A 23,740-nucleotide genomic window follows, 5' to 3' on the forward strand; every position below is an offset into this window, starting at 1 on the left:
CTCCAAACAAATAGAGTTCATTAATAAAGCCTGAAATAAATTTCCGATAAACCATATTCTATATGAGCACAATCACAAAGTATTAGCTGAGAGTTTTCGTCCTGCAACTCTCATAATCTACCCAACCGATAAAAACTTCTGGGGTTTCTTCCTCAACGGCTTGATATGTATCGCATTGTCTATCTAAATACAAATATGGATTTCAATTGGCGAACAAATTCCGACTCAAACTAGGTAACCAGTACAACACTAACTTGTTGTGCTTTCCCAATTCTTTCATTGTTGTAAGACAGTTCATGATAACTTCCGAGTGATGCATAAGCTATAATATGAATTCTGGTAGTCCTTAACGTTAAGATGGGGTAAATTACCTTCTGAAAGATCAAAGTTTTCATCTGCAAATGGTTAATAATGCGTTATATTAATTTTTATTACAAATACACCATCCAATTTCACCATTTACGCTTTTGGATCAGTCTGCCTGATAAGCCACTTCCTAGTTCAACTAGTTGAACCACTGGTTTCAACTCCCTTATCCTTTAACCGTAATTTGAATAAACAAATACCTACAGCGCAAAATACCGGTTCTAAGGTCATAATGCCAGCTATCGGCGAATTGGACATTTATAAACCTTTACCAAGATGTAGGACAGATATTCAAGGCCACATTGATGGATATAGATGGATAGCTATTTTTGTTGTATTTGCTTTATAATTAAGTTTAAAAGAGCAGTAGTTTATTCTAGGCCGTACACCCTATTGTTAAGCCTCAGAGATCTACGTCTTTTAAATGGCATAAGGATAACCTCATTCGAAAGTTATATCAGAGATATAACTACTAGGGTATTCGAATTATTCGATTTTTCTCTTGTTCGAATAAAACGAATAATTCGAATAAGAGATTTTAACTTGTTCGAATAATTCGATGACACGAATTATTCGAATAATTTAAATTTTTTTAAAAAAATAAAGAATGAAGTTTTGATGTCGGTTTTTTAATATTTTATTGTTAAAGAAAAACAAAAAATAACGTTAAAGTTAACAATTCAAGTATTGATAATGTTTAAAAACATTCGAAAACAAAGTCCATTATTAAATGTTCAACAAAAATATGCTGATCAGATTAACTCCCGAACAATCTGCAAAACAATTGACTACCAAACCCTTTAGTTTCCGTTTTGGATCTATGCTTTAAAAAATTAGAGCTAGTTGTACATGATCCTGAATTAAAATACAATATAAGCGTATTATGAACTTTTTTATGTCGTTCATTAATTCGGGTTTTAAATTGAGTAACTAATTCTTTAGTAAATTAATTATTCACTTTTTCTAAATTATTTATAAAAAATTGTATTATACATCAAGCTCTATCAACGTTGCAGAATCTTTGCTTAATAAAGTGGTCTTGGGGAATTACACAATAAAGGTAATCTGTCCAAAGTTTGATATCATTGTCAGTGAAGGTGGCTAAATTGAAGTCAGGCAGTGCATGATTGACGCATTTACAAATACGCAAAAAGTGTATTACCATGTTAGACAAAGATGTTCAAAATCATGTATAAGACGAACTCCATGCTTTTCTTGCAACAAAACGTTAGTTTGCAATATTTGTGTTTATCATTCGATTTATTAAATATTTTGCAACACTTACGTACGCGGTTAATAACTTCAATCTATTTCAATGTAATCATTATAAATGTCATCCTCAATATCACTTTCGACGACCGTTTCAAAATCACATTCATTTCCACTTTAATCTAAGTTAATATTTTGATTATTAATTGCGATTCTTCTAATATTTCGCCAGCTAAATAACAAATATTTTATTCCGTACCTTTTATTTTCATTGGTTCAAGTCCTTAGTTAAAAATTATGAAAGATTTATTTTTAGAATTGTAACTTCTTGCAGTAATATTTATATATTTATAGAAGGAGCTATCGGAACACTCATCTACAGTGATCGAAAGTCCCTTTGTCTTTAGTTATTTGTCGAATTTCAGAAACAATAACATTTTTGTGAGTCATTATTGCTTCTCTAAATTTGAAATTATGAAAAATTTTAAGCAATTTTTAAATTTTATTCGATTATTCCACATAAAATTGTTTGAATTATTCGTTATTCGAAAATGGCCATTTTTAACTTGTTCGAATAATTATTCGTAAGAAATTATTCGATTAATCGAACGATCATTAGTCGAATGAATACCCTAATAACTACATCGTAGGCGTAGCCATATGTAGATTACGTAAGTAATTCAATTTATTCATCAAGTCACCGATAACCGGCGATAATACGTCAACTACACGCAGAGAAAAAATATAATTGGGCATGGTTACTGTAACCATTTAAATAGTGTTACAAGATTTTTAACAATATTATAGTCACAGTAACCATTTACATGATTGTGGTAACCATAATATGGTTAATTTATGATTCACATGATTGTATCAACCATATATATGGTTACAGTAAAGAAATACATGTTTGTGGCAACAATATTTATGATGAATAATTTCATCATAATATGTTGTTCTCAGATTATGATAAGCCTTAAGCCGAGAGCAACATAATATGATAAGTCCTTCATCATATGATTGGTTGTCACAAACATATATTTGTTTACTGTAACCATATATATGGTTGCTACAATCATGTGAATCGTAAATTAACCATATTATGGTTACCACAATCATGTAAATGGTTACTGTGACTATAATATAGTTAAAAAACTTGTAACAATATTGAAATGGTTACAGTAACCATGCCCAATTATATTTTTTCTCTGCGTGTAGAGAGCCTTATTTCCTGCATGTGTTTTTCGATGACCCACATGGGTCATATTTGAAACTCTCGATGTTAGGATCACCATTGAGCAGTTCCAGAATAACGCTTGGTCCATTGAGTCATATGACGTGTTACCAACTCTTTGTATGTTGGTAAATTTACTACGGGTTATTTGATTCGAGTTCAGAACTTTTAAAATTAATGATGTAACACCATGTATAGCAGTCACCGTTGATTTGTCAGGCTGGTTTTATATCAAATCTTTAGATCATTAATTTCAAATCATTCTGAATATATTACTCAACATGAATCATCATTAAGAAGCTTTAATAAAATCCTTTCACAACCATATAAGGCTTATCTTTACATTCATACTTAAACAACGTTTTATTTTCCAATATGGTATTAAAACAAATACACCACAATCCCTTATTAACATCTCCATTAAATGTTTATTTTTTATTTATTTTTTTTAATTTTACAATATTCCCATACCTTCAACAACATTTCAAAGTGAATTTCCAGTTTGTCATTTTAACAAACAATTTAAAATAAATAATTCAAAAGATGTCAAGAGTTTGAGATCTTTTGTATTAGAGGTGTATACATATGTATATGAGTTTGTGCTTTGTGCAAATTGTGTAAAGTCCAAACTAATACAATCAATTTGAAATTAGCAATATCAATTTCAGTAGAACCCGTTTAATTAGCATTTAAATAACATTCAAATGAAAAATGATCAAGTAATGAAATACATTTCTTTTACATTTTTTTTGTTTCACTTCTCGCGCTGTTCAAAATACAAATAAATATTTCATTTGATTTAATGAATATTTTAATTAAATACATAAATTCATTTGAAACAAATTAAAATAATAAAACAGGAAAAAATATTTATATAAAGAAAAAACTAACAAAAAAAATAATAATAATACAATAATTGCACGGTAATTGTGCAGTTAAAAATTATATTCACTGTCAGTTAAACACATCATATAAATACATTTATTCACTTGCTTACAAACATACATTGGCAATTAAATATTCATTTATATGTATGCATTTGGAAAAACAAATTGAGAAAAACTGTGGAAAAAAAACTCAGAAAAATGCAAAAAAATAGTGTGTGTTGAATATTTATAAAACTCGGAAAAAAATATGTGTGAATAAAGGCATAAAATTGTTAAAGGAATGAATTCCGACTCACACACACACACATTACATCACAGCAGTTTTATAATTACAAACAATTAAATTTTACTCTTGTCATAAACTTGCTACGATCTGTGACAAACTGCAAAGTACACAACAACCGCACTATCCCTGAAACATCCTCAACAACATTTCTGCAACTGAATTTAACCAGGAATATATTTTGCTTTCACGATTTTGGAAATAGTGTTGTGCAGCATGCATTTACATATATAAAAAAACTTGTGGGAGTAACACATCACATCACCATCATCTCATACTCATCAGATTTATTTACGTACAAATTGCTTCACAATGAATATTGCATGTGATAGTTTTACTTTTGGCAGCAGCAAGAGAAACAAATTTAAAACATTTTATTAATGTGGATTGTTCAAAAAAATTGCTCTAAATGCTGCCAGTATTTAAATGTAATTGTATGACTTGATTAAAATATTTATTAATAAATAAGACTCTAACGAATAAGTAATGGATAGGATGTTGTAAAAAAAGAATTACATTTAAAATTAAAAAGACCTAGGGACATTTTAACAACATTTTAATCACTACTTCGTAGGGTATTCAATTAATCGGGTTCCTGGTTTAATCGGTTAATCGAGAAAATAATTAATCGGGGTTTAGATTTAATCGGTTAATTTTAAATTATTCGACTAACCGAATAATTTGTATCTTAATTTTATATTGAAAGGAAAAACATTATTATTTTGTTAATAAAAAACAAGTAAGAGTGCTATATTCGGCTGTGCCGAATCTTATAAATTTTTTTTTTCCAAATTGTTTTTTTATTTTTTTAAATTTTTTTTTTTAATTATTTTTTTTTAGTTTCCTTATATCGCCGATTTTTTCGATTCTAAATAGCAACTGAGCCGGAAGAATTCCCGATATATTGATGTATCATCCATGTTTATAAGTTTTTTGGGGGTTACGGAAAGTTGATTTGAACATACAGACGGACATGGATAAATCGACTTCGCTATCTATAACGATCCACGGTATATTCGGCTTTGCCCAATCTTAAATACCCTCCACCTGCATACATATTTTTTAGGTTGATATATATGGGAGCTATAACCAATTATAGGGCGATCATCATAGAATTAGGTATAGCGATTTTGGTATATATGGGGATTATTTATGATGAATTTCAACTTAATAGCGATATTTATAAGATATTTGTGCTAATTTAAGAGATTTTCGGAAGTGAACTTTATATGGGGGCTATGATATGGGCCGATCCACAAAAACTTTAGTGTTGTGATTTCTTTTAGCACGAAACTTATTGTTGTTGAATTTTGTATGGATACTGCAATTCTGAAGGCATTTATAGACCATAGAACCATATTTCGGGAAGAAATGTGTATAGGGGCTAGGAGAAATCATGAACCGATTTTAACTAGAGTTAGTCCTTTTATTATAAAAATAATGTGTGTAAAGTTTCATGGTATTATCTGCAATATATTTACACAAATAACCAAAAATATGTGAAAATTGTCAATTTTTTTTTAGGTTGTCTCACATTTTGGTTCATAGCTCTGGTTCTACTGAACCGATTTTGCTGATTTTCAATACCAAACTGCTTAGGACAACAATAACCATATTTTTTGCAAGTCTACCAATTTTGTTTGCGTATTTTCGACGTGAGCGTGTTTTACACAGACACACATACGGACAGACAGACGGACATGGCTCAATCGACTTAGAATTTCATCTAAGGATCAAGAAAATGTATACTTTGTTGGGTCTCAGATGAATATTTCTCAATGTTACACACGGAATGACAAACTTATATATACCCTCATTCACCACTTGTGGTGATGGGTAATGCCTCGTTTCAGTAATGTCTTCAGTTTCGTCTATTATCATGTCGTTCTCGGACTCATTAGGACAAAGTTCATCATAAAAACATTCTACAAAAAATGTCATTTCCAATTTCCTTAGTTTCAGTTTTCATACAAAACTTCAAAAAACTATTGCTAGAAGAAATGTTCACGAGTTAAGAAATAAAATTTGTGTGTTTTAAACTATATTTCTATATAAAGTGCAAAAAAAAGAATTTTCGGTTAATCGACACAAATTAATCGGTTTATTAGTTTTTTGAAAATCGTCAATTTTAAATTATTCGAACAGTTAAGCGACCAAAATTAATCGGTTAACCGATTAACGGCTAATCGATTGAATATCCTTCTACTTCGAGAAATGGTGCAACACTTGTAAAAGCATCCATGCGAAAGCGGACAGAAGTCGGATTTACCATCTCCGATTTTAATGAAATTTACAACATATATGATATATCCAATATATTTCTCATATCAGTGAATAATTGTCCATAACTCTGAAACTACTCAAAGAACAGCATAATTTTTTGTTTAGGTGTCCTCATACCATGTTCTTTTTGAATTAGAATTAACACCGCGATCTTTGATATTTGTTACATTGAAATATATACTCCGAAAATTGACCTTTAACCTTTTGGAAGTAAACAATTTTAATCACACCATTTTAACCCTCTAATGCCCAAGCATACCCAAGGCACTCATCGCAAAACTGCCAATAAATGTAAATAAAACTGACTGCATTTCAAAAACTCATGTAACTGTTGCTAAAAAACGCACTTAAATTATTTTAAAAAGTTTTCAAAGTTTTCAGTTATATTTATTGACATTTTGCGATGAGTGCCTTGAGGCATGCTTAAGCATTAGAGGGTTAAGGACAATATCTTTGCGTTTAAAAGGAATCAAAAATTGTCAGGCCTGTCACACATTTTGTTCTGAATGATTTCAATTCCGTAGTTTTTATTCCGATCGATTTCGTTTTAAATTCTTGAGATGCCGTGTAATTTATTAATTCCAAAAATATTTCATAATTCTGTTTTTCTGATTTTAATTTGACAGCATTTTTCATATTAATATAAATGTGAAGTTTTCGGTACAGAAATTGATTAGAAATTTTACAAAACCAAATAATTTCAATCAAATAGCAATTCCACTTTGAAAACTGAAAGTGGTTTCATTCCGAAAGAAATTTTCGTTTTAATTTTTCTGAAGAAGCAAAATACGGAATTAATTCCTCTTTCGATAGGAATGGAATTATGTGTAGTTTCAATGTTATGGGCAATTATATGTATATAATTTTAGACAATTAAAAAAAATTTTCAATTTTCAAATAGCGATATTTTTGAAATAGAAACTGTTTCCGATGATTTGAAGAACCCTTTGGAACAGTAATATTTCACGGTAAATTTCATTAAAATCGAATATGTCAAACTCAAAAATAGCATAGCATAGTTTTCTGTCCGTTTTGATATGGATTCTCTCATTAGGAAGACTTAACCTTTGAAAGAAAACCTGGATCAGGAAGAAAAAAAGGTCTGATATTGGTGAGGCAAAAGAAGTCGAACAACTTTTTCAAAGAGCACCGAACACTTCTATCAGAAAAGCAGCTCGTAAAGTTAAATGCTCTGATTCGTTTGTAGCGAGCAATGGCCGAAAAATGCCCAGAATATGCGACCAGACATGAAACCGTAATATTAAATCATGACAATGCTCTACAACATGAGATGTTGCAATACCTCTTAAAAACTTTTTAGGAAAAGGAGGTTGGGAGGTTTTGACTCCCCCTCCTTATAGTACAGACCTTATACTGTCCGACTACTATTTGTTTCGATCGAGGCAGAACGCTCTCTCTAAGATATGCTTCACTTTGCAACAGAGTATCCGAAATTGTCGTTCTTGGCCTCAAAAGATTAGAATTACTTTTGGAGCAGAATCCATATGTTCCCAGAAAGATGGGAAAAGCTCATAGCTAGCAATGGCTAATACTTTGAATAAATTTATATTGTACAAATGTATCAAAATAAAAGCTAAATATTTGAAAAAATCCCGCATTTTTAAATCATACTTCCAATATTTTTCTAACAAAATTAATCAAATTAAACTTCATTTGATCTAAAATAAATTTAAAATTATATCTAAAAACTTCCATGAACTTTTGTTCTAAATACTTAAAACATGTTAATTTAATTTCTAATTTAAAAGATCAAAGTATTAAAAATATTTTTTTATACAAATAAAACAACACAACAGCAAAAAATTGCAATAAAACAAAAATAAACAAATATTTAAATCAAATCAAATTAAAGTAAAAACAGCAACAAATAAAACTGAAAACATCCTAAAACCAAAGAAAAAAAAATATATATTTCACACAAGATAAACGATGTTGTCTATGAAGTCTAAGGAATGTTGAAATAAAATTTATTACAACATCGAAAACTGTTAACCAATGCTCTTCTCGTTGTTGTTTTTCTATTCTATTTCTAATTTCTAATACAAATGAAATACAACAGAATGTAAAAATACAAAATACAACACAATATAACAAGAAATCAAAAAATAGAAAAAATACCAGAGCAGAGGTATGAAAAGATAGCTAGATAGATGTATCTAGGTATGAAACACACAAATTAGATGAATTTGTTTAAGAAAACATTATAAAATAAAATATAAAAAGATACAACATTTATATTTAAAACAACTAAAACAAATAAGTCGTTTTTAGTTAAATGCAGGTACACTGAGAGTATTTCATATCCAAAAAAGTTCAAAAAGTTTCTATGTAATGATATAGAAACCTAAAAACATAACTAAATCTTAAAAAATATTTGACAAAATTATTTTAAATATTTCGTTTAGTGTAATCTCCTGCAATATTAAAAATTAAAAAAAATAATATATCCGACATATTCAAATAATTTTGTTAAATTTCAAATTTTCAAAAGGTACCCATAAATTTTAAATTAAGCAAACACATGAAATAAATTTTGAAGAATTTTGTATTTTAAAATAAATGTATCATTAACATTTAACACACAGACTCACCAGAAGAAATGTTTGTTATTTTTTGTTTGTTAAATAAATTAATAATTTATTAATACAAAACAAACGTAACACACAAAGACAGCAATTTCGCTGATATGTCGGAATGTATGTGTTGACATGATTTTTTGACATTTGATCTGTTACAAGAATACGGAATGTACATATATAAGAGAAAAAACAACATGGCTGTTATATGAGTTTGTAAAAAAAGAATTACAATATTAAACAAACAACAATAATAAAATGTCACTTGTTTCTTCTCTATACAAAAAATGATATTAAAATGAAAAAGGGAAAAAAGTGCAGAGTGAGAGCAAAAACAATTTTACGCCATTTTTCAATTTACAAGGAAGTTGTTGTTATTTTTTCATTATTCTTTCATTTCCCTATACTTCCTTTTTTGTCGTTTTTTTTTTGTGTTATTGTAGAACATACGAAAGTTAAAACAAAAATTACAAAAAGTTCGTCTCTTGTCTCTTTATACTTGGTAAAATTCAACTCGTACCAGCGATAACATTCATCCACTTGTAATCCAAAAGTGCAAGTTCTTGTCATGTTTGTGTCAACACTGTTGACATTTGAATGAAATTTTAAATATTAAATATACATTCATATTCATGTGAATGTTTGTTTGCACTTGTATACACACATAGGTTAGGTTAGGTTCCATGGGCTGCTGCTCCTCAAGCAGCTCACTTGGGTCCATTTAAATCTGATCCCATTGTGATACCCAAGGGGTAGACAACAGGGTATTTATAATACTTCCGTTGCCTCCAGGTTAAACCAGCCAGATTCCCGGATGAAGGAGTAGATTCGTCTAAGATTCATCCTCGATAGCTCGTCCAAGCATGATAGGAATGGAAATCCAAGGATGCGTTCCCTCAGGTTTGTAAGAGCCGGGCATTGGCAGAAAAGGTGATATACAGTCTCTTCCTCTTCTTCATTATGACAGCTTCTACAGTAATCATTGTACCGTAGGCCCAATCTTCTAGCATGTGTCCCGATTAAACAGTGCCCTGTAATAAAGGAGACAATTAGCCTTATTTGCTCACGACGGTATTCTACAAGTAGATTCGTCCTGTTGGCATCATATACGGGCCAAGTCGACCTCGCTGTGGCACAGGAAGGTTCATTAGTCCACCTGTTTTGTGCAGTCTCATACAGTTTCTGCTGAACAGCCATCTTGCATTTAACAAGGGAAATACCAGAAAAGGGGTCGATCGCCTCCTCACTCAACATCGCACCCCTTTTGGCCAGATCATCTGCTATACAATTACCCTGATTTCCATCGTGTCCAGGGACCCATATAAGCGTTATCCTAGAATGTCTCGCTATCTCATTTAGAGATACCCGGCATTCCTCGGTTAACCTAGATGTCGTAAAGACACCCGCTATTCCGTTAACAGCAGCCTTGCTGTCAGTAAATATACATATATCACCAGATATTCGATAATACCTCAGCCAGTTGGTTGCGCGTTTAATGGCAGTAATTTCCGCCTGAAGAACAGTACAGAAGTTAGGTAGCCTGAAGTAGGATCTTATCCCAAAGTTTTCAATATAGAAACCTCCACCGACCCTATTACCCCTATTAGAGCCATCCGTATATATCCGTATGACATCAGCAGGAGGGAAGAGTCCGCGCTGCCATAGATCCCTATTCGGGATCATAATATGGAAATGCCTATCGAAAAAAGGTTTTGCGATGCAGTAATCGATATTACCATGTATAAACCCATAGTAATTCATTATCCTAGAGTGTCCAAGATCCTTACCAGACCACGAACCCCCCGCATTTAGTCTCACAGCAGAGTTGAGAGCCATTTGTATCACCATCAAATCCACTGGTAGCCAGTTTAGAATAGTAAAAAGTGCCTTAGAGGAAGTAGACCTTATAGCGCCTGTAATCAGTATCGCAATAGTCCTTAGAACTCGTTCAACGGCTTTCCGGTGAGTAACATTATCCAATGCCTGCCACCACACCAATACTCCATAGAACAAGATGGGTTTGACGACTGCTTTGAAGATCCAATTGATACCTTTCGGCATAATGCCCCAGTTAGTACCAATTGCCTTTTTGCAGGAGTAGATGGCCACGTAGGCCTTGTTAATCCTATTCTGAATATTCATATTCCAGGACAATCTCTTATCTAGAATGATGCCAAGATATTTTGCATTATCCCTAATTTCAAGACTGATTCCATTCAGTCTAGGTGGTCTAAAGTCATCGATCTTATACCTCCTAGTGAAGAGAACCAGTTCCGTTTTTTGGGGGTTCACACTAAGTCCACTCGATATACTCCACTCACTCAGTGTACTTAATGCTGATTCCATACAACTAGATATTGTATCCAGAAATTTACCGGATATAAAAACTGCTACATCGTCAGCGTACGCGACTGTTTTAATCCTTCTGTTGTCCATCCTGACCAACAGGGTATTCATAGCCAGGTTCCACAGAAGTGGAGATAATACACCACCCTGTGGGGTTCCGCGATTGGCCACTTTTGAAACACTTGTACCACCTAGGGTAGCACATATGACTCTGTAGCCGAGTATCTTTCCGACTAACCGGCGTATACAAATGTCAATCCCAAGTTCCTCCATCGCAGATAGGATGGCGTCGGGTCTGACATTATTAAAAGCTCCTTCAATATCAAGGAAGGCAACAAGTGAATACTCCTTATGTGATAGCGACTCTTCAATGGAGCCAACTAGCGAGTGTAGAGCTGTTTCCACAGATCTGCCCTTAGTATAGGCATGTTGGGATTTAGAGATGAGTTCAGTCGGAATGGTCATTCTCAGGTATACATCAATCACCCTTTCTAGGGTTTTCAGCAAAAAGGATGCGAGACTGATTGGCCTGTAGTCCTTTGGTTTAGTATGAGTCGCCTTGCCTCCTTTAGGAATGAAGACTACTCTACACCTCGTCCACCACGTGGGAATATAGGTCCATTTGATACACGCTGTGTATATGTTAATGAGCCATGGTACAACTATTTCTTCGTTCTTCTGAAGATCAGCAGGAATAATGCCATCCGGCCCAGGGGATTTAAATGGGTCGAAGCTCTTAATTGCCCATTGAATTCTTTCTCTGTTCACCGGAACAGAGTTTTCACACGGAGCAACAGAATCAGCAGCCCCATTCACAGTTTCAACATCAACTGGGAGGCAGCCCGGGAAATGAGTGTCCAGAAGGACCTCAAGTGTTTCCTTACAATTCAGAGTCCATCTACCGCAGGGTTTCTGAATATAGCTTGGTACAACCGGGGAGGTTGATAAGATTTTACGTAATCGGTTAGTCTCAGAGGATCCTTCCACGCCGCTACAGAAGTCCCTCCAGGCTTTCCTTTTCGCATTCCTCGTAAGGTTCTTGAAGTGATTCAATGAAGACTTGTATGCCGGCCAGTTACCCGACCTCTTAGCCTCGTTGAACAATTTACGACACGTCATTCTGGCGTGTGCTATTTCAGGATTCCACCATGGAGGCTTGTTCTTACCTCTGCGGATGGTCGGCCTACAGGCCAAGTTAGTAGCCGATTGAAACGCTTCTGTGAGTGTCTCCACTGCTACCTCAATATCTTCCCTATTCTCAATAGAGGGTGGGTTTGGCAAAGACCGAGAGAGAGCGTCACGTTGCAACTCCCAATTGGTCTTTCTCCTATTTAGAATGTTATTAACACTCCTAATAGTTACACTAATATTAAAGTCAATATATTGGTGATCGGAGAAGGAGCAGTCGCTAGAGACGGCCCAATTAGTAATCATGCTGTGATGTTCAGCACTTACAAGTGTTAAGTCTAGAACCTCACTTCTGTTAGCGATAATGAAGGTAGGTTCTGAACCTCTATTTACTACTTCCAAACTACTATTAAGAATGAAGTTGAAAAGACTCTCACCTCTTGTATTGGTGTCACTGCTACCCCATATGATGTGGTGCGAGTTAGCGTCAGCACAGATAACTAAAGGTATCTTAGACCTATTCGCCATTTTAACAGCACTGCGGACAGCATCATTTGGCGGATGCTCCCCATGATCGTGCGCCATATAGCTGGAGATCATCCACAACAAACTGCCTTCATTGGTTTCCCATGAGACTGCTACTGTATCTTCATTGCTGTAATCAGACAGAATGAAGATATTCAAAGAGCTTTTAGCCAGTATACAGGATCTAATTTTACCTGCGCCTTTAGCGTAGTAGAGCTTATAGCCCTTCAGACATAGTCCACAGATACGATCCTGGTGGATCCAAGGTTCCTGGACCATGACTAGCTCCTCCCCGTTCTTAGCAATTCGGAGGAGCAGTGCAGCAGATGCTGCCTTAGAGTGGTGAAGGTTTATTTGCGTCACCTTCACCATGCTCAATTTGTACAACGGTGACGTCGGCGTCCTCCTGGTCAGAATTCAGGAGGGCGTCCTCGTCTACCGCCTCGTCCATCCGTTCAAAGAAGGTACCAACCAGTTCGGAGACAGAGTTGGTATCTTCAATGTCGATTGGACCAGCGGCGTCATTGCATTCCATGTCCTCTTCCGAGGGCATGGGTTTTACATCCTCTGAGGAGGTATCGTCCTTGTTGTCGCTACGGTAGACACGCAGGATGATCGTACCAAATCCATAGTACACCTTCCCTTGTGTCTTCCTTAGCGGCCCCAAGGAGTCCTTATTCAGGACGACGATCGCCTTTCTGGAAGATCCCTCAGCATCAGTAACCTTGACAACTTTCCAGTCGTTAGTTGGAAGCTGTGGGTTACAGCACTGGAGGATCTCCAAGATCTCCTCCGGGCTAGATGGCTCAGCTGGTATTTTAGCTATGGACCTAGGCTTTCGGGGTATCTCACTCACCGATACCACCTCAAGCCTAGATCCCGGCCATACTTCGCCCAACGATGCAACGGCAGTCTTGAGTAGCAACGCTGAGCGTTCATCCACACAAGACATGAGTTTAACGTGACCCTGGTACCAACCAGCGTCATCGCATTGAGGAGGAGTGCCTGGGTTCTCTTTGAGAACTTTCCAAAACACCCCTACCAGTTTTTGCTTCACCATATCCCAATTTGATTGAGATATGGATCCGTCATTGACACTTCGATCTATAACCGCCCTAACGAGATTGTCTTTGACAATCTCGCTAAAGGACTTAGCTAGAGATCGTTGTGCCGCTTTAGGCCTTTTCGGACCCGGTTGCTGGCTCTTAATTGTCACGTCCTCCTCTGAACGTTGCCGTTTAGGCACCGCTGATGACTCAGCAGAAGGAGAGCCGGATTTGAGACCAGCAATGTGAGCTCTCGCCCAAGAGAGGGAAGCCTGTTGCTCCTTTGTGAGTTCCTCGGCTTTTTTAGAGCCAAGAGCCTCAATGAAGCGAATGGCGGAACGCCTGGTGGTAGCAGCCCTTCTGGCAGGATTTTTATGCCTTAGACTGCTTTCAGAGCCGGAGTTGGCAGGGGGTGGTGCGGCTTCAGGGCAGGAGGATTCCATCACAGACCCTGATCGCACAGTTGGCATATGGGAAACGCCTGAGAGGAGCGACTTAGTCGCTTCCCCCCAGAGGCACCCGAGGCAAGGGTTTTAACCGTCTTGACGGTTAGGGCTTTAGCAGCTTTGGAGGTACTTGGAGAGAAGTCCAGAGGTACCTCGCCGCTTGTGACACTACCACCAATTGCTTTTTGTTTTTTACATTCAGCCAATCTGGGTATACCAGATTGACCTCCTGCGACACCAGTAGCATGCAGACTAGTCTGGCCCGGTGTTATCACCTGACTAGCCTGGGTCACGGTAGCATTCGACTCACCACAGCCCGTTACCATCGCTGTGGGAGTAGGGTCCCCGGAGATTATGAAGCCCCCGACCGGGTACATGGGGCATGATTCCTTTTTATCCATGGCGTCCTTACGGACAGGTAAAGGTTGCATTTTATACCTGCTGCCAGGTGTTGATTAGCTGCCGCCCCATTGGGGATAACAGACGCAGACCATCAGCCGCCCAATGTGGGAAACAGACGCTGATGGATTTCGGACGGACAATTTAAGAGTCCTTTCGGACCAGCCGGACAATAACCAACAAAGCCACCCCTCTCAGTGAGGGGAACATGGCTTGTTGGAACATCTGATAGCCGCCCCAAAGGAGAACAGACGCTATCAGACAGAGGGGGAGGGTAGTTCTTAGTATCATGCTCACCGCGTGCCCTTCTGGAATGGGAGACCCTACCGGAGACAGCCAACTCAAGTTAAACTGTCCCCTCCAGCATGACCAACACAGATCATCGCATTTAAGCCTCTACATCGCGTCAAGATGACTACCCATCGTAGGGATGGGTAGTCATCCCTACGATGGGTAGTTCATACAAATGAACGAAAATATTTTTGACTATGTGAAACACATTTTAATATAGAAATTGCTCCATAAAGTTTATTTGGGAAATGTGATCGTAACTCCCCATAGAATTGTTCGGTGTAGTATCATAGTACTTCATTTTAATTGTAGAAGGCAACATTTAGTTAAAACGTATTCTTTAGAATAAGACGTAATCTTAAGAATAACCGTATTCAAAAGAGGACGTAGTCTTTAGAATACGACGTAGTATTTAGTATAAGACATAGTCTTTAGTATAAGACTTAGTCTTTAGTATAAGACTTAGTCTTTAGTATAAGACTTAGTCTTTAGTATAAGACTTAGTCTTTAGTATAAGACTTAGTCTTTAGTATAAGACTTAGTCTTTAGTATAAGACTTAGTCTTTAGTATAAGACTTAGTCTTTAGTATAAGACTTAGTCTTTAGTATAAGACTTAGTCTTTAGTATAAGACTTAGTCTTTAGTATAAGACTTAGTCTTTAGTATAAGACTTAGTCTTTAGTATAAGACTTAGTCTTTAGTATAAGACTTAGTCTTTAGTATAAGACTTAGTCTTTAGTATAAGACTTAGTCTTTAGTATAAGACTTAGTCTTTAGTATAAGACTTAGTCTTTAGTATAAGACTTAGTCTTTAGTATAAGACTTAGTCTTTAGTATAAGACTTAGTCTTTAGTATAAGACTTAGTCTTTAGTATAAGACTTAGTCTTTAGTATAAGACTTAGTCTTTAGTATAAGACTTAGTCTTTAGTATAAGACTTAGTCTTTAGTATAAGACTTAGTCTTTAGTATAAGACTTAGTCTTTAGTATAAGACTTAGTCTTTAGTATAAGACTTAGTCTTTAGTATAAGACTTAGTCTTTAGTATAAGACTTAGTCTTTAGTATAAGACTTAGTCTTTAGTATAAGACTTAGTCTTTAGTATAAGACTTAGTCTTTAGTATAAGACTTAGTCTTTAGTATAAGACTTAGTCTTTAGTATAAGACTTAGTCTTTAGTATAAGACTTAGTCTTTAGTATAAGACTTAGTCTTTAGTATAAGACTTAGTCTTTAGTATAAGACTTAGTCTTTAGTATAAGACTTAGTCTTTAGTATAAGACTTAGTCTTTAGTATAAGACTTAGTCTTTAGTATAAGACTTAGTCTTTAGTATAAGACATAGTCTTTAGTATAATACTTAGTCTTTAGTATAAGACTTAGTCTTTAGTATAAGGCTTAGTCTTTAGTATAAGACTTAGTCTTTAGTATAAGACTTAGTCTTTAGTATAAGACTTAGTCTTTAGTATAAGACTTAGTCTTTAGTATAAGACTTAGTCTTTAGTATAAGACTTAGTCTTTAGTATAAGACTTAGTCTTTAGTATAAGACTTAGTCTTTAGTATAAAACTTAGTCTTTAGTATAAGACTTAGTCTTTAGTATAAGACTTAGTCTTTAGTATAAGACTTAGTCTTTAGTATAAGACTTAGTCTTTAGTATAAGACTTAGTCTTTAGTATAAGACTTAGTCTTTAGTATAAAACTTAGTCTTTAGTATAAGACTTAGTCTTTAGTATAAGACTTAGTCTTTAGTATAAGACTTAGTCTTTAGTATAAGACTTAGTCTTTAGTATAAGACTTAGTCTTTAGTATAAGACTTAGTCTTTTGTATAAGACTTAGTCTTTTGTATAAGACATAGTCTTTAGTATAAGACTTAGTATAAAACGAAGTCTTTAGTATAAGACGAAGTCCTTTGTATAAGATGTAGTATTTAGTATAAGATGTAGTATTTAGTATAAGTCGTTGATTTTAGTATAAGACGGATACTATAAAGACGTAGACTATAGTATAAGACGCAGTCTGTAGTGTAAGATGTAGTCTTTAGTATTAGACGCAGTCTTTATTATAAGACGTAGTTTTTAGAATAAGACTATAAAATTCAGTATTTAGTATGGGTTTATTGAATTCATAAATCGGTCTATGCTGGAACAATAAAGTAAAATCAAATCTATAAAAATCTCTTGATTATGTGATACTGATTTTTGGTTTCAGCTGCTAGTGAGAATTGCAGCTTTTAGCCTCCCAAAAATACTTAATTTTTTAAATAATTTTACATTGAAAAAGGATTTACGTTAAAAATTATACTGATGCATTGTCAGCATCATATGAATATCATTAAAAAATCGTTAATCATCTTTCTCCCAACCATGCCAATATAAATATTTTTGTCTAATCATATTTTCATATACCACTCCTTCTAAAATTTATACAAATCACAGAAAACTACAAATCATATAGACACAAACATAGCTACACCATAGTTTTATTAACTATAAACAAAATGCATTCACCCAATCCATTATAAACCATTTAATGTATTTTTATTAAAAAAAAAAATAAAATAATAAAAGAAAAACTACAAATCAACACCTTGTATCGTGACACAACGCATTTTTTCACCAAAAGACTGACAAAATGACGCCTTCTCTTTGACATAAACGAAGAAGAAGAAAAAAAGCATTTTCAAAAAGTGCCGTCAGGCAAAAGAAGGAAACAAAACTATGAATGCAGCATAAAAACATGGTTGTGATGTTGCACTTTTCAAAACTCATTGTAATAGAGACTGTAATAATTTCGAGTGATAGTTTTGTTCGTATGAATGTTACAATTATTATTATGAATGACACTTAGACTAGGAGTACATACACACATCACAGTTCATATACGCGACTATACTAGACGTACATTTTTTACAAGTTGTGTGTCTAAGTTGTACAAGATAATAAATCAAAAATGTTTATTAGCTTGGCACATTTATGAGATTTTGATTTCTATTAAAATCGTATAATATTCTTTTCATATTTAATACGTATGAATAAGAAACATAAATATTTTAAACAAAAATAAACTGCAACTCAGGGAAACCAAACAAATCTAAAATGACACACTCTAGAAATATATTTGACAGATGGCACGCGTGCGCAATGAAAATAATTTTTCAAAATGATTACAAAAACTAATAGAATATAATACAGACAAGAAATGACAAATGAATTATGACATTGCAGAAAAATTTATAAAATTGATTGTTATTACAAGTTTATAAAAAATAGTTTTATATTTTTTTTTAAAAAAATCATAATGGAAAACATAATCGATGGATATTTTTCAATTTAACTGTATTAAAAAACTATAATTCAATATTTGTTTGTGCTTACATTCGTAGTGGTTTCGATTATGAGATATTATACCTGAGTCTTCTACTAAGGCCAGAGTCGTATACTAAATACTACATGTTATACCAAACTACGTCTTAAATTAAATTATACGTCTTAAATAGACTTATACTATACAATACATCTTATACTAAAGACTAAGTCTTACACTAAAGACAAAGTCTTGTACTAAATACTAAGTCTTATACTAAAGACGAAGTCTTATACTAAAGAAAAAGTCTTATACTAAAGAAAAAGTATTATACTAAAGAAAAAGTCTTATACTAAAGACAAAGTCTTACACTAAAGACTAAGTCTTATACTAAAGACTAAGTCTTGTACTAAATATTAAGTCTTATACTAAATATTAAGTCTTTTACTAAAGACTAAGTCTTATACTAAAGACTAAGTCTTATACTAAAGACTAAGTCTTATACTAAAGACTAAGTCTTATACAAAAAACTAAGTCTTATAATAAAGACTAAGTCTTATACTAAAGACTAAGTCTTATACTAAAGACTAAGTCTTATACTAAAGACTAAGTCTTATACTAAAGACTAAGTCTTATACTAAAGACTAAGTCTTATACTAAAGACTAAGTCTTATACTAAAGACTAAGTTTTATACTAAAGACTAAGTCTTATACTAAAGACTAAGTCTTATACTAAAGACTAAGTCTTATACTAAAGACTAAGTCTTATACTAAAGACTAAGTCTTATACTAAAGACTAAGTCTTATACTAAAGACTAAGTCTTATACTAAAGACTAAGTCTTATACTAAAGACTAAGTCTTATACTAAAGACTAAGTCTTATACTAAAGACTAAGTCTTATACTAAAGACTAAGTCTTATACTAAAGACTAAGTCTTATACTAAAGACTAAGTCTTATACTAAAAGACTAAGTCTTATACTAAAGACTAAGTCTTATACTAAAGACTAAGTCTTATACTAAAGACTAAGTCTTATACTAAAAGACTACGACTTATCATGTACATTAGAATACAATGTAAGTACATATTTGCAAATTTCAAAATAATGGCATGAATGGACGAGGTCTAAATATGATTTGTATAAAAATTGTTGAACTGTTTAGGGCTACATGTTTCCATTATTTCTAGCTTTCAAGCCTTTGTACAACCAGTACCATATATCTGTCAACTTGATTTAGAATGTTTTTCATTGACAGCAAATGAACTGTGATCCTAGTCCTGCTCTATAATAAACACCTTTCTTTAAAAAACAAAAAGTTTATTAAAAAAACTTTTGACAACAAATTATGAATATTGGTTAAAAGATTACATTTAACTAAGCCGGTTTTTGTGTGAACGTTTCTATTATTGTTTCACTTTAATTCTATTCATAACCAGGTTTTTTATTATTTTATAAACTCACATACAAGTATATGAGTCTTTCTAATAATAAAGGATCAGTCATGTGTGTCACATTGTTTTGTTGCCGTTTGATGCAGTTGTTTCGCTGAAACATAGAGAGTCAAAGTCAAACCCTTGATGAATAGCGTGTTAATTGCTGACAGACCAAAAGTGACAGATTTTCGCACAAATACAGTGACAGCCATACAACAGACACATATACAAACAGCCATGAAAACAGGACTTTATTCACACATCACATATTTATTTTTTGTGAATTTCAATTTATTTTTGTATCTATGTATGTAGGTATTTTTTGTGTATTTGATTATTTCATTTTGATCAAATACTGTTGTTGGGTCCTTTTATTGTCCTTTGTATTAATGTTGTTGTTGTGTTTCTTTATACAAATTGCAACAAATATGACATTTATCCCTTTTTCCTGTTTCATTTGGTGGTTGACTGTGTTTGGTTTTTTTTTAGTTTAATTTATTTTTGTTTTTCTTGTTTGTCAAAATTCTAGAAATTCATCATCTGTGCTTAGCTCATCATCATCATAATCGTCAGCAATTGTCCTTGTTGGTCCTTTTTATTTATTTTTTGTTGTTGTCATGATAATCAACGACTCAGCTGTTGTATGATTTTTAGATCTTTCGTGTTGCATTTGCTTTTATCCCTTTTGCCCTTTTTTTGTGCTGGTTGTTGTGTTCCTGTTTAGTTGAAAGTGAAATTGACTTTTTGACAATTATTAGTTTTTGTTCGTTAAATTGTTTGTTATTCTTTTCAGTTTTTGTTTGATGTGTTTGGGAGATTTTTGTAGCGCTGGTAATTTTAGCATTAACAACAATTATCACACACAGCTAGGCTTCTTGTGTGTTGAGTGGTGGTGGAGTCTCAGTGAATAGTAGCAAAAACAGTTTTATGACATTCTTGTGTCAATGTTCCGAGGAAGTATTTTGATGTGTGTAACTCAAATAAACGTTTTGTATATTTAAAAGGATTGGGTTTTCTGCATAGATTATTTTGAAAATATGATCATGTTAATTTTAAAAGTTCGAAATCTGCTTGATAAGATGCATTTATAGTTATTGATGCGTTGAATCTATACGAAATAATTAGTTATGGAATTTTATCCGAAGATGCTAAAAATAGTTTCGATCAGTGATCGGCATTATGATGACATGGATTATCATGTTATGGTCCTTCTCTCTCAATTGTAATCTAATTTGATATTTTGTATGAACTTCGTTGACATTTGTGTTTTAACAAATAAATAACCGATATTGTAGACCCCTGCGATCTATGATTGCCTGTCACTGTCTTGGAATCCTCCAGTTTATCTGGGGTCAAACTACCATTTTAATTACTTGTATATACTAGTTGTAAGTCCATCATAATGCTGTACTCCTTTTTGCAGGCATAAATATTTTATTCGAAACTTAGGTGTTGAAAAACTTTACATGTTTTCACAAACATTTTTCAAAACAAATTTTCGAAAAATAAATTTTATTTATACGAACCCATAATTAAGATATTCAATACTACAATAAATCTTTTAAATTCAAAATAAAATATTTTTCTTGTAACAAATTTTTGTTTGTTGTTTTTTTTTTTTGGTTAAACAAAACTAACATTTCAATTTATGTCCATATAAAATAACACATACTTAATCATTTCGATTGTGGTCGGTTGGTTGGGCGCTGGGTGAGAGCGTGTGTGTGTTCGTATTTCATTGAAATATGGCAACATTGAATGAATGAAACTTTTAAATCTAAACAAATCGCCAATGTTGGCAATAATTTATAAAATGTTTACTACATTTCAAGTCATTATTTGTGTATGTTGGAGAGTATGTATTTTTTTTATTATTTTTTTTTTGATAATTGTATTGTTGTATGTTGAAAATGTCTGAATGCCTGACTCCATACTCGTATGAATATATGTGTGTTTGATACGATACGTCTCCCATACATAGCAAATACAATATAAATTTTCGTTTACGAAAAATAATAAAAATCAGGAAATAATTTTTCAAAACTTTGGCGCCAGGCATTAAGGAATGAGTTTTGGTAAATAAATATTTCAAAAACCAAGAATACAAAAAAATGCACAAGTAGCATTTTATTTATTTATTTTATTCGTTAATGTGGTTTTAAGCAATCGAAAAGTAATATACAGCAATGGAACAAATTATAGTGAAACAAAACTGTGTCTTATGCTAAAGACTGCGTCTTACACTAAAGACTAATGTGCTGTTTTTCTATAGCGAATGAGCGTTTTGAGTGGACAAAATGCATGTTATATTTCCACTCAAAGTACTCGTTCGCTATAGAAAAACAGCACATACGTCTTATACTAACGACTACGTCTTATACCAAAGACTACGTCTTATACTAAAGACTATGTCTTATACTAAATACAACGTCTTATACTAAATACAACGTCTTATACTAAATACAACGTCTTATACTAAATACAACGTCTTATACTAAATACAACGTCTTATACTAAAGGCTATGTCTTATACTAAAGACTATGTCTTATACTAAAGACTATGTCTTATACTACAGACTATGTCTTATACTAAAGACTAAGTCTTATACTAAAGACTAAGTCTTATACTAAAGACTAAGTCTTATACTAAAGACTAAGTCTTATACTAAAGACTAAGTCATATACTAAAGACTAAGTCTTATACTAAAGTCTAAGTCTTATACTAAAGACTAAGTCTTATACTAAAGACTAAGTCTTATACTAAAGACTAAGTCTTATACTAAAGACTAAGTCTTATACTAAAGACTAAGTCTTATACTAAAGACTAAGTCTTATACTAAAGACTAAGTCTTATACTAAAGACTAAGTCTTATACTAAAGACAAAGTCTTATACTAAAGACTAAGTCTTATACTAAAGACTAAGTCTTATACTAAAGACTAAGTCTTATACTAAAGACTAAGTCTTATACTAAAGACTAAGTCTTATACTAAAGACTAAGTCTTATACTAAAGACTAAGTCTTATACTAAAGACTAAGTCTTATACTAAAGACTAAGTCTTATACTAAAGACTAAGTCTTATACTAAAGACTAAGTCTTATACTAAAGACTAAGTCTTATACTAAAGACTAAGTCTTATACTAAAGACTAAGTCTTATACTAAAGACTAAGTCTTATACTAAAGACTAAGTCTTATACTAAAGACTAAGTCTTATACTAAAGACTAAGTCTTTTACTAAAGACTAAGTCTTTTACTAAAGACTCTCTTGCTAGTATTTCCCGCATTTTGTATGTTTTTTTAGGGAATATATGTATGTATTTCCATTGCTATTATTTCGCCTGTTACTGTAAACATACATATTCTATTATATACCCAATATCGAACTTAGGTGCCTAATTTTGTTTAAGACAGTATTTATACAACAATCAATTAAAAGCAAATATGAAATTTGAATATTTAATGAATAATCCCCCAATAAAAATTTAAACAAAAAATGGGAAATAAAATTGTTAAACAATCAAGTTCATATTAAGAAATTTTTCAAAATATTATTAATTATGACACATGGTTGCCACATTTTATTTAAAACGGCGACAGCAGCAAACAACAAAACAACAATTTAATGTAAACAACCCTCCTGCTTTTAGTTTTTCTTTTATTTTTCATTGTTTAATAAAATATTTATAATCATCATCGTCATCATCATCATCATCCTCATAATGCACTCAAATGTGAAATACAAATAAAAAAAATAAGAACATCAACAAACGAATGCTAAACAAACAAATTAAATATTTATAAAAATACACTTGTATCGCCATTGCAGAAGCTAGTAACTGTCAAAAAGTGACATTTCCCACATCACATCAACAATCAACAAAATACTAAAGAAGAAAAAAAAACCAACAACTCAAAACACCAGCAGTTGAAGAAACACTATGAAGAATACCTCTCATATATAGAA

This window comes from Calliphora vicina, chromosome 1 (genome assembly GCF_958450345.1).
Source record: "Calliphora vicina chromosome 1, idCalVici1.1, whole genome shotgun sequence".
NCBI lineage: Eukaryota > Metazoa > Arthropoda > Insecta > Diptera > Calliphoridae > Calliphora > Calliphora vicina.